The sequence below is a fragment of the Dreissena polymorpha genome, chromosome 1 (assembly GCF_020536995.1).
Source record: "Dreissena polymorpha isolate Duluth1 chromosome 1, UMN_Dpol_1.0, whole genome shotgun sequence".
Lineage (NCBI taxonomy): Eukaryota > Metazoa > Mollusca > Bivalvia > Myida > Dreissenidae > Dreissena > Dreissena polymorpha.
In genome coordinates this window covers 109,605,270-109,618,419 of record NC_068355.1, presented here as the reverse complement: position 1 = coordinate 109,618,419, position 13,150 = coordinate 109,605,270, and positions in this window count along the sequence as shown.

The following is a 13,150-nucleotide window of genomic DNA, read 5'->3' as shown; positions in this document are numbered from 1 at the left end:
CAGTGCTACATCCTTTGAATTGAGCACATACGCAGTGATGTAGCAAAAATTTAGAGGTTGTATCTCGAATCAGCTTATTAAATATTCGAAAATATTCATGCGTGTCTGCTGGCGTTATGTAAAAGTCACTAAGATGAAAACTGAAACAGCTTCGCCTAAAAGCGCATTAGTGCTCTATACCTATGTTTATGTTAGCGTTGTTGACACCGTGTGAACTGCTCGGGTAACAAGTAAAGCATAAACAGCAATGTTTATATACTTTTATTCCTCCATATACAAGATACGAAGATTATTGTATATTTTGAATTTGTATATGGTGTCAAAAATAAAAAGTTTTGTACACGGAACTTTCATTATGAATTTATATTCTTGGTGAGATAGTCATTTGATATTAGAAAAAAATATTCCTTTAATATGATGGTGACTGCAAATTTTCTTTATATTAAGTTCTCATTACCATTTTCATCATACTTTCTATGCTTTCAGAACTTCCAAAAAGCATGCTGTTTTTATTTTGTCTTAGTTATTTCTATGAAATAATAAGGATGATAAAAAGTGCACACAAAACTCGACCCGTGCGCTATGACACACACTTTATAAAGTTGAATGGCGTGTGTTCATTTCAAACTTGCGATTGATTTTGAAAAATGAATTGCGTGTTAAATTATGCAATAGCGGACATCTTCAGTGCCTTCAGCGCTTTGATTCTTTGAATAGCAGGAAGACGTATGAGGACCCATGGCTCAAGACCGGTGTCTAGGTGCCTTCATCACATCCTGAAACCTCTAATTTTAGAGAAATCTACAAATAATCAGCTGTTACTATATCGTAAACGTTAAGTATTCTTTTTAGAAAACCATGTAAATCTAATGGTTAAATGTCTGGAACCAGTGCCCCTTTCTATCTCAAGTCAGTCATCCGTCTGCTCTCATAAAACTCACTGAAACACATAAAACATAATATTAACATCAACACACAAACAGAGCATAACTAAATAAAACGATTTAAATCAAGTCTTCGCTCTACCCTGCTTGCCTGTCGAATGACTAAACCTACAAATCTGTGCACGAGGAAAAATCAAGTCTTCGCTCTACCCTGCTTGCCTGTCGAATGACTAAACCTACAAATCTGTGCACGAGGAAATCTTGATTTCCGCACCATTGGACCTATATCACCTTTAAAAACCTGTATAACCAGTTTATTCATTCACACAACGATAATAAATACATATATCGTGTATCGCTTCGTGTGTCTAGTGTCGCCCTTGATGAAAGAAGTGCGAGATTATAGATGGTACTATCCGGATTCCGTATGTTTTATATGTACGTGTCGCAAATATGTGGTGCATTTGTATATAACGGTTGACTATCGTCATATCAATCTATTAAACGGTAACAAAATAACATAGTTTGGGGAAAAAAATCTGCAATAGATGAATGTTAGGTCATGCAGTAAGTTTTTATATTCTAAGGAAGAATCATAGAAAATGCGCCGATTGTACGGATGCACATGAACATAGTCTATTTAATAAACATCATCCAATTGGTAGTTTAGTCGGAATCTACATTTATTCTGGAGAACACGCCTTCCAACAACTGAAAATTCTCAATAGGAGGTTTTGGGAATTCCGATAATGACGTCACGTTTGCGCATGCTCAAATTTTGGCCGTCAAAACTGCGGCCATTCTGCTATTGTTTGCATTGATGAATCGCATCGTGATAAGGTTACAAACATATTCGCGACCCTTTTGAAGAACAAAAAATACTCAGAAATTGAAATTCTTTCAGATTAAATTGAATCCAATGAACGAACACAAATAAGGACGAAAACAAACAACAAATTGATTGATTTTATGTAATCAACATATAGAAACTGATTTGAACCTATTTGTCTGTAAAAACTTACCTTGTAACAGATTAACTAAATCCTCTTGATAAATGTTAATGTTTTTAATTTAATTGTTCACACCAATTTTGACACTCTTTGTTTCAGCATTTTAACCCAGTGTTTAATTGCCCCTTCCTTTATCACAAACCAATTATCTCGATATGATCGGATACTGTCCAGACTATTACTAAGAAAACAGTGTGTCATAAACCCAGGGACCTATACTTGTATGACTCTGTATGGGGTCTCTGCATAAACCACATGTGTCTGGTCATTAAACACAATTTATGATACCTCCATGTCATCTCTCGACATATTAAGTCAAAAACTTAACAGTTGCTTTGCTATTTGAACATATTTTAAAATAGACATTTGTTCGAAATGGATTAACAGCTAGGAAATATTAAGTATATATATTAGCCAGTTTAAACATAATAATAACGTGTTTAATGACTATACATTTCAGATATTGTACACATTAACTGCTACACAATTAACGTATTTAACGGATACCTGCAATTGTAAATTCTGCTATAATGTGTAAAGATCGTGCGTTACTGCAGTGTTCGAAACATCATCATGAAAACAAGCAATCGCGTTTGGTCATTATAGGGATATAAAACACTTGCGTTAAATAAATTAAATGTGTAGATTAATGGTATCATAAAATGCTAGATTTGTATCGCTCATTATCACGACAGACGAGTTTTCAATATACGTGTAAATGCAAAGACAGTTCAATTTGCAAAATATGCAGGTGTTTTTTCAATTTGAATGCTTAAATTTATTAATATTTTCATTAATATTTTCATTCAATGTTAACGAAACGAAAATTCATTCAATGTAAAAGAAAATTAAAAAAACATTTCAAGATTGAAATGTATTGAGATATTTAGCGCTTTGTTTTATAACTGATTCAATGCACCCCTTGCACTAAATTTCAATCCCGTGTGAAAAATAACACTATAGCATCCACACCACTTATAATAATATTCAAATCATTATATGTTTTATTATTTTTGAAATATCATTAATTAAATTCTTATTTTAAAAAAGAATACGGGTATTTATAGTTTTATTTGTGAAATTGTAAGTATTAAGTCTTCCAACGACCTTTACTCTGATACAATGTAATTGGCCGCGATCAAGAAGTTGACGGCCGATCTATTTTTAGTAACGGAAAACCCCTCTTGTGACGTCACACAAAAACCTCCTATAGCTGATGACGCGTACACACTGTGATATCCACTTGAGCACAATCTGAACGCATCGGACAGTGGGCTACACAACACCGTCTCTCTGATGTACGAAGGCGGCCGTCATATTGGATTTGGAACTACTTTTGAAAACAAGATGGCGGCCCGACGGTTTCAAACCTGACGTAAAGAAGAAATATTAAAATGTGTTGTTTGTAGCTCGTCTGTTTCAAGATTACATTCTTTAAATAATATAAAGTGTAAATCTGTGAATTCCCACAACATAATTACACTTGTTTAAATGGAAAGTTTCCAGTATTGACATTGAGTACTCCTATAGTATTAATTATTACTAATATGACTCTTCTTCTTCTTCTTTTATAATAATGGCTATGTTCAATACTGATACATTATGGCCATGCGTGGTGGGTTAAAAAGAAATAGATTGATAGGTTTCCCGAGTTACTCAATCCACTCAGGAAAATCCTATCAACAGTGATAAAAAAAGGTGCAAAACCTAACACCTTAAGCCCTTAAGACTTAAATATATACATATACAACTGTGCATCTGGTGAGAATATTAGTCGAGTTAAAAACAGGATAAAAGCAGAATCGTGTGATCTAAGGAAGGAACACTGATGTAGACAGCACTGATTTAAATCCAGGGATCGTATCAGCGCTGACTACATAAGATGGAAGTGTGTTCCATTGTACAACTGTTCTTGGAAAGAAAGAAAATTTGTGGTAATCAGCTGTACTTGGTGGTATTTGGTATGCCATGTGATGGTGATGGCGTGAGTGTCTAATGTATGGAGTGAGATAGTGAAGGGGATTGACATCAACATGATTATATACTATTTTATAGAACAAAATGAGTCTAGCGTGTTGTCTTCTTGATTGCAAGGTATTCCAATTCAAATCCTTAATTATATTTGTGACCGTGCCCGGTGTCTTACTGTAATTATTTGTTACAAATCTGGCAGCTTGACGCTGAACATTTTCAATTTTATCAATATCTTTCTGATGGTAAGGGTCCCACACACTAGAGCAATATTCCAAGGATGGTCTAACAATGCTGTTATATGCCGCTGCCTTAGTTTCCATTTTAGAAGAATTAATGTTTCGTTTTAGAAACCTAAGCTTTGGCTTGCTTTACTACTAATTTTATTTACGTGAGGTGACCAGTTTAAAGTTGAGCTTACTTCAACGCCAAGATAGGTGGCTTGGTTTACAACAGACAGAGGTTGATTGTGAAGAGTGTAGGCTGTTTTTAATGGTTTACGGTTTCTCGTAACATGCATGATATGACATTTTTCTATGTTAAAAGACATCTTCCATTTCAGCTCCCACAATGAGACTATCTAGTGTCAGCCAAAGTTTTTATGGATCTGTACATGACACAGTCATCCGCAAATAGACGGACGTTTGACTTCACAGACGAAGGTAGATCATTAATGTAGAGCAGAAACAGAAGAGGCCCAAGAACTGATCCCTGGGGTACGCCAGAAATTACAGGGGCCATGGTGGAAGTTGCCCCATCTACAACAACCTGTTGACTACGGTTACCAAGAAAAGCTTTAATCCAAGAGTGTTTAGTGCCCGTGATGCCAAAATGGGCTAGTTTCAGCAACAATCTACCGTGGTGTACAACATCGAAGGCTTTGCTAAAATCCATGATGGCAACATCTATCTGGTCTCTCTGCATGGTAGAAGCTAAGTCATGGATAAAGCCCACAAGTTGGGTTTCGCAAGACCGCCGGGCTCGAAAGCCATGTTGGTTGTCCACCAGGATATTAAAGTTGTCAAGATGGTCTAAGATGTTACTAACAACAATATGCTCCAGCAATTTACAAGCAATACATGTTAATAAGACTGGTCTATAATTACTAGCTTGGTACTTTTAACCTTTTTTAAAAATAGGAGCTACAAAAGCCGTGGACCAGTCAGAAGGGACAGAACCAGAAATAAGTGATTTGTTAAAAAGAATTGTAAAAATAGGTGCAATTTCATTTGCACATTCCCGTAAGATTCTGGGTTTGATTTGGTCTGGCCCTGCGGCCTTGTAAGGATTCAGTTTGAGTAGGAGTTTCTTAACACCATTTACCGTAATATTAATTGATGGCATGTTTTTATACGGGCTATTTCCAAGATCTGGATATGAGCTGTTTGTGTCATTAGTAAAAACAGAAGAAAATTGTTTATTTAAGACTTCAGCTTTTTCCTTGGGGTTAGATTTCAAGACCCCATCATCCCTCAAAGGTGCTACACCACAGGAGTCATTTTTTAAAGCTTTTTATGAACCCCCAAAAACGTTTAGTTGTCCCATGTTTATGTTCTGTTTCATCACATAGTATGCTGTTCATGTAGTCCCAGTAAGAGTTACGAATTTTTTTTGTATGGATGATCTGATCTTCTTAATTTTTGGAAGTAAAGTGTAATTTTTAGTCTTTTTTATTTTGCTATAAGTCCGGTCATGTTTTTTCATTAGCTTTTTAATGTCAGAATTCAGCCATGGTAGATGCTGCTTGCCAGAAAAAGTTTTAGTTGGTATGTATTTTTCAACAAGTAGGTTAAGACAGACTTTGAATTTGTCCCAAAGCTGCTGGACATTCATATCATTAATATTGTTTACATCTATAAAATTTATTAAACTAGTTTTGATTTCCGACCAGTTAGCCTTGTCAAATAGAAGTATTTTCCGTTTCTCTTTCCGATTTATTCTAGCAGAAGATAAAATATCAACAAAAGGGATGCAGTGATCACTAAAACATGGAATGACCTTAACTGTTTCGGCTAAAGAAGAATTAGACAAGAAAAACAGGTCAAGACATTTCTTAGTGGTATCAGATAGTCTTGTTGGTTCATCAACTAGTTGGTCTAATGAATGAGTATCTGCAAAGTCTAAAATTTTGTTACATTTTTTGGGTGTGAAGCATTAGAGTCTACAGTTTTATTTTTCCAATTGATTTCCCCAAGGTTAAAGTCGCCCCCAATTAGGGTTGTACTATTTAATTTATCAGTCAGACTTATGGTACGATCCAGCTCGTCTATGCATGAAAAATCCCTGTCAGGTCGGTATGCACTGCAGACCAGCAGGTCTTTTTTACCATTTTGCTTTATATTTACCCAAATAATTTCAGATGAAGATTTTAATTCCACAGGAGCATGACTTCTAAACTTATTTGAAATCAGTACAAAAACCCCGCCTCCTGTCCTGCCTTTTCGATCATTTCTGTAAACATCGTAATCAGATGGAAACACTTCTGAATTTTTTATTTTAGGCTTGAGCCATTATTCATTACCCAAAACAACATCAGGTTTTACAGAAGCTAGCATGGATTGGAAAGCCAAATTTTTCTTCTTAACAGACTGACAGTTTACAGTCACAATTTTTAAGTGTTGTACATACTGTGATTTGTGAGTTGGTAATTTGTTGTGTCTCATAGATTGAGAGTTTGTAGTTATGCATGTTTGTTTACAAACTGGTGTGCTACAGTGTAAGGGTGCTTGCTGCCCAGAGCCTGGGGATTGCATACATGTAAAGACGGATGAGTTGTCTGTACTGACATGTGATAATGAATGATCTGATTGCATAGACTTTGTGTGATCAAAGAAAGTAGAGTTAAAATGAAATACACCACAGTTTGTACATTGCCACGGTTCATTTGAGTGATCACAATGATACTGATATGTAAGTGAACTCATGCCCTGACATTCTGCATGAAACCATGTATTACAGTCTTCACAAAAGACTCCTCTATCTGGATGCCATTTAACTGCTAAATTGCAAGTGCCACATAAGTCTGAACTAACTGGACCTGGATTTGATTCTGTATTATTTCCTAATAGGATGAGTAGTACACATAAGTAGAATAAAGTGAGACAGTTCCTGCCAAAAAGTTGACTCGTGTAGTAAATTGCCGCAATAGTCTTTTGATGATTTCTGTTTTGGCAGACTCTTGGCTCAGATTTATTCTGAACGCGAATAATTTCAGCTATCCTACAAATATGAGGTCGATACATGTATACATCGGTAGATTACGTCTAATTATTTGGACTATGGCATTAAGTTAATTTTAATTTTTCACGTTTTGGTAAATTGAGAAAATTTTAAAACAATGTTTCAGATTCGCATATTTTGGTTTTAGTTATGATATTTGCAAGGAAACAGTAATATTATACTGAACATTAACCATGCTCTAAAATAGCTATTATATGCATCTTTTGACGATTTAAAAGCCTGAAAATTATACAGCGTTGCAACGCTAAACGATTGAATACTTTGGAGAAATCTGTTGTTGTCCTTATATTTTGTGAAGCTATAAAGAATGCTTATATATAGTATAAAATACATCCTTCATTCAATAAGCACGGATGTTTGAGTAGTCTAAATGGTAGACTATAAATCCAGGACTCTAGGGGTCAGTGGTTCTAGCCCTGATGAGGGCTACTTTTTTTCCTTATTTTAATTCTATTCTTGATTTTTAACTGGCACCTTTAAATTGACTGTTTTCGTTATAATTTGTGACACTACAAGGATTGCTTACATAAAGTATAAAATACATTACTCATTGTATACGCATGGAAGGCCGAGTGGTCTAAGCGGTAGACTTTTACTCCAGGGGTCAATGGTTCTAGCCAAGTTGAGGGTTACTTTTTTATTTTATTTTATTTTATTCTTGTGTTCTATTGGAGCTTTTTAGATCGAATGTTTACATTTATCAATATTGCATTTAATGACACAAATAATTTGGGAGAGTTCTTTTTTTATTGTTTGATTGTGTGATATTTCAAGGAATGCTTATACAAAAGTATAAAATAAACCACTGACTATGGAAGCACTAATGGCCCATTGGTTTAAGCGCTTGACTTTTACTCCAAGGGTCAGTGGATTGAGCCCAGTTAAGGAAGACTTCCTTTCTTTTTTTCAACATAGCTGTTTAACGTCACTTTTGACTTTAGTTTACCTTTAATCATGACCAGTCAAATTCATATAAAAATTCCCGCCAGTAGGTCCCAAATGATTACATCCGAATTGTACATTAGCTAATAATACAAAAATCACTGTAAACAATGGATGCATATCATTTGAACAGAAATATGAATATATTTTAAAGACCATGTACATGTTAATTACAATAAAATAAAAACATGATTAAAAACATTCTCTAAACATTACACCGAAACGTTTTTCCTTAGTTTAAGAAGCATTATAGCATTAATCACATGTCTCTAAAATGAAAAGAAGCTATTGTTTACATGCCGTAACGCTCACACTAAACACTACAAAAACACACACACAAAGTGTAGCAAAGGTACACAAAGTCAAACACATGCTGCAAGGTCCAATAAACCCACTGTAACTCTTGGATTGCCTTTGTTATACCTTGCCTGGAAATATATCAAAACTACTGTAGACCAAATAAAAACAGTTACTGAATCCAAATACAGAGATATACTAGTCTAATGGAAACAACATATGATATTAGCACTGGGGGGCAAATGTCCACTCCTAAACTAAGCACTGGGGGGCAAATATCCAGATGCAAAATAAGCACTGGGGGGCTTATATCCTACCTGTTATTACTACTGGGGGGGGGGCAATTGTCCAAATGTTCATTTTTTCATTAGGGGGGTTTTGTCCTGGGGGGCTTATGTCCTACAATCGCATAATTAATTGTAGATTTCACCAAACGCTTATTATATCTAGTTCTGCGGGTGTTCAATGTACATAACATCAATAGCTTTTGCTGCCATTTTGTTTATCAGATGCAATTTAGTTCAAACACCCATATTCCAAACGATTGACTGCCCACAATGTTTACCTAATTCTTGATTATGGACATTTTATGAGCAAATTATCGCGTTATATAATTGTGTTGTTACCAGTGCAGCAAGCGCCCCTTTTTTTCAACAACGATATGTTAAGTCATTGAAACTTTTAAAGTGTTTTCTGTTGAGTTTAGTAACAATGTTTATATGTGAATATCTGTAATATTATAAATATATTGTTAAGTGTTTTTTTTTATTAAGCTAAACTTTTCAGTACATTATACTTTCTTGAAGAAATTTTGATGAAATAATCCCAGAACTTTCCAAGCATATGTTCTGTGTACATCTTTTTTTCTTTATCTGTTTCTTTTACATTTAAAATACTAGTTGGAAACTGTGTAGAGCTATGATTGTCCCAATTTTGTACATGATCTGATGAACATGACCATTCCAAAACTCTATTTTACTGTCTGTTCATGTCAATCTACTATCTACTGGTCAGCGAGTATTTGTCGGACAGCAGTATTTATCGGACGTTCTATTTATTTCGTGTATTTTAACCCATTAGCACAATTTTCTACGTCACATCCTTACGCGCGATTGTTTTCTCAATGTTGACACCAGAAATTCGTTGAAAGGCAAGTATTTGTTGCGATTTACTCAAATCATATAAATGTCCGGAAAATACTCCTGTATAGTGTAAAATTACCTCCCTTTGATGACCCCATATGCGGGCCTCGTACATACGCATGCGCACATCAAAATCCGACTATGTTTACATGCACTTGTACATGACGAACCCAAGATATATCGGTAAACTTTTCATGCCGTAATTTGCATTATTAAGGAAGTAATCCACGAAAAACCGTGAATTTCGTCCGACAAATACTCGCTGACCAGTAGTCAATTAATATTTCTGTGTTTTTTGTTTAAACTATTTTGGATTATTTTGATGCATGTTACATCAATTAAAAAGTGTTATTTCTTACCGTACAAGTAATCAAACGTTTTATCTTGTAAGTTGTTGCAACTCGGCCCTGTTTGTATATAAAGTTCATTGAACATTATATAGATCTTAATAGTTAGTGCAGCCCAAAATGTCATATTTAGTTATTCTCATTATTTGCTACTTAATTGCTAGCATAAGAAACATACCATTGAAGTTATTATGCCCCCCTTCGAAGAAGAGGGGGTATATTGCTTTGCTCATGTCGGTCGGTCGGTCCGTCCACCAGGTGTTTTCCGGATGATAACTCAAGAACGCATACGCCTAGGATCATGAAACTTCATGGGTAGATTGATCATGACTTGCAGATGACTCCTATTGATTTTGAGGTCACTAGGTCAAAGGTCAAGGTCACGGTGACCCGAAATGGTAAAATGGTTTCCGGATGATAACTCAAGAATGCATATGCCTAGGATCATGAAACTTCATGGGTAGATTGATCATGACTTGCAGATGACCCCTATTGATTTTGAGGTCACTAGGTCAAAGGTCAAGGTCACGGTGACCCGAAATAGTAAAATGGTTTCCGGATGATAACTCAAGAATGCATACGCCTAGGATCATGAAACTTCATGGGTAGATTGATCATGACTCGCAGATGACCCCTATTGATTTTGAGGTCACTAGGTCAAAGGTCAAGGTCACGGTGACCCGAAATAGTAAAATGGTTTCCGGATGATAACTCAAGAATGCATACGCCTAGGATCATGAAACTTCATGGGTAGATTGATCAAGACTCGCAGATGACCCCTATTGATTTTGAGGTCACTAGGTCAAAGGTCAAGGTCACGGTGACCCGAAATAGTAAAATAGTTTTCGGATGATAACTCAAGAACGCATATGCCTAGGATCATGAAACTTCATAGGTAGATTGATCATGACTCGCAGATGACCCCTATTGATTTTGAGGTCACAAGGTCAAAGGTCAAGGTCACGGTGACCCGAAATAGTAAAATGATTTTCGGATGATAACTCAAGAACGCTTTTGCCTAGGATCATGACACTTCATAGGTACATTGATCGTGACTCGCAGATGACCCCTATTGATTTTCAGGTCACTAGTTTATTCAGTTTTCACACTGTCCAGTAAAGAGACTTACAAATTGAATTTTTGACACATGTTCATTCATAATGATGTATAAGCCTTTGTTTCTGTGCCAGTAAATACTATGTTTATGGAAATGACGTGAGAATTCAACATTTAAAAAACCAATGTAATATGATATGTAATATTATATGGCAACAGGACAGTTGTGATTTGCTGGGTCAATTCTATTTAGCTTGACCATCCAAGCGGTTGATAGCTTTGACAAACTGGTGGTCTGAAACATTGAGAAAATGTCACGATTCACTGACAATAAATCAAACATGCAATTCTTGCTACGCAACTTGCATTTAATTTTGTCAATTCAAATTATACATAAAAATATAATTAATTTTTAATCTGCTTGTTAATTGAAAAACAGCAACACAGTTTGTATGTATAAAACAATGTTAATACATAAATAGGATCAAGCATATTAAAATATCAACTTAGATTTAGTTTCCTTTACTGTACAGGATTTGTAAAGTTAGGTTAATATTTGTGTATTGAACAAAAATTAAAACGGTGTAAAGAAAAGTTAATTTGGGGATGTTCTATCCAAACCCTGAGAGTTCAGATTTCCTCAAATGCCAAGTAAAGATTGTAAATTTCAACCCACTCCTCTGGTTAGTTTTCAAAGGCACATAAAATTAACTTTTGAGCTTAGTGTCTCATTTGTACATGCATTACTGTATTAACTCCAAATCAACTAGTACAAGTGGTAGGCCAGTATTACATGGACTAGTGTTCACTGTTTACACAGTTTCACAACCCCATCTGATACTGGTCAGTATCTTGGCAAGTGGCCAAAGTTGGGAGCGGAATTAATGGTCTATTACATAACTGACTTCTGTGTAGTGGTAAACACATGATACTGGTCATGTGGTCAAGTTGCACTTGTATACATTTGCCCAATACACAACACTAGCCTTGGCTATTTTTAATCAGATTGCATTGCTATCTATGGTGGTCATTGACTAGGGGAGTTAACTGCTATAAATAACATGTTTCATTACCATTAATAAATAAAACATTACAAATTGTGTGCACGTTTCACATATTGTCAAATAAGTCAAAATGTGTGAAAGGAATCCCAAAAATCAAAGACTCAATCATATAATGGATATAATTGATTAGTATAGGTCCTGATTGGTTTTTGCACTATTAATTGGATACATTTCACAGGTCATTGACATACAGTGACAAAAACATATTCACACAATGGCTGTCACTACAACGGAGAGCCCATATGGGGGGCATGCATGTTTTACAAACAGCCCTTGTTTGAATATTTGTTTCGATTTAGTTGTTGCAGTTTCTTACCGCCTCACTGTCACATGTACCAACACATGGAATTAGGGACTATACGGACCATGGACCATACGGCCCAGACCATACGGCCCAGATTAGCGGACCATACGGCCCAGATTTGCGGACTATACGGCCCAGATTTGCGGACCATTCAAAACATGTGTGAATTAATATTCATTACGTGTTCCACTTCCTTATAATGCATTAATACATTTAATAAAACACTCCTTCAATATTGTATCAATACATTTAATAAAATATTAAAAGTTTCTGATAAAACATTAATGACAACACACTTGCTTAAATTTGAACATTTGCGGACCATACGGCCCCGATTTGCGATTTCCACTTCCTTCAATTTTGTATCAATAAATATAATAAAATATTAAATATAAGTTGTTGTAATAACATTAATGACAATATACTTGTTTAAATTTGAACATTTGCGGACCATACGGACCAGACTATACGGCCAAGATTAGCGGACTATACGGCCCAGATTAGCGGACTATACGGCCCAGATTTGCGGACCATACGGAACATGTCTGAATAAAAAGTCATTTCGTGTTCCACATTTTTCAATATTTTATCAACAAATTAATTAAAAAAGTATCTGTCATGACATTGATGACAAAATACTTGTTTATTATATTAATATTCATTTCGTATTCCACTTATTTCAATATTTTTTTCAATAAATTAATTGAAATATTAAATATCTGTAATGACATTGATGACAAAATACTTGTTTAAATTTGAACATTGGCGGACCATACGGATCATGTCTTAATAAGTAATTCATGTTCATTTAGGATTGTGAGAAAATATAAAATATAAAAATGACGTGACCATAAACGGCAATAGTTCTATTATTTCATCGTTTTAAGTGGGAA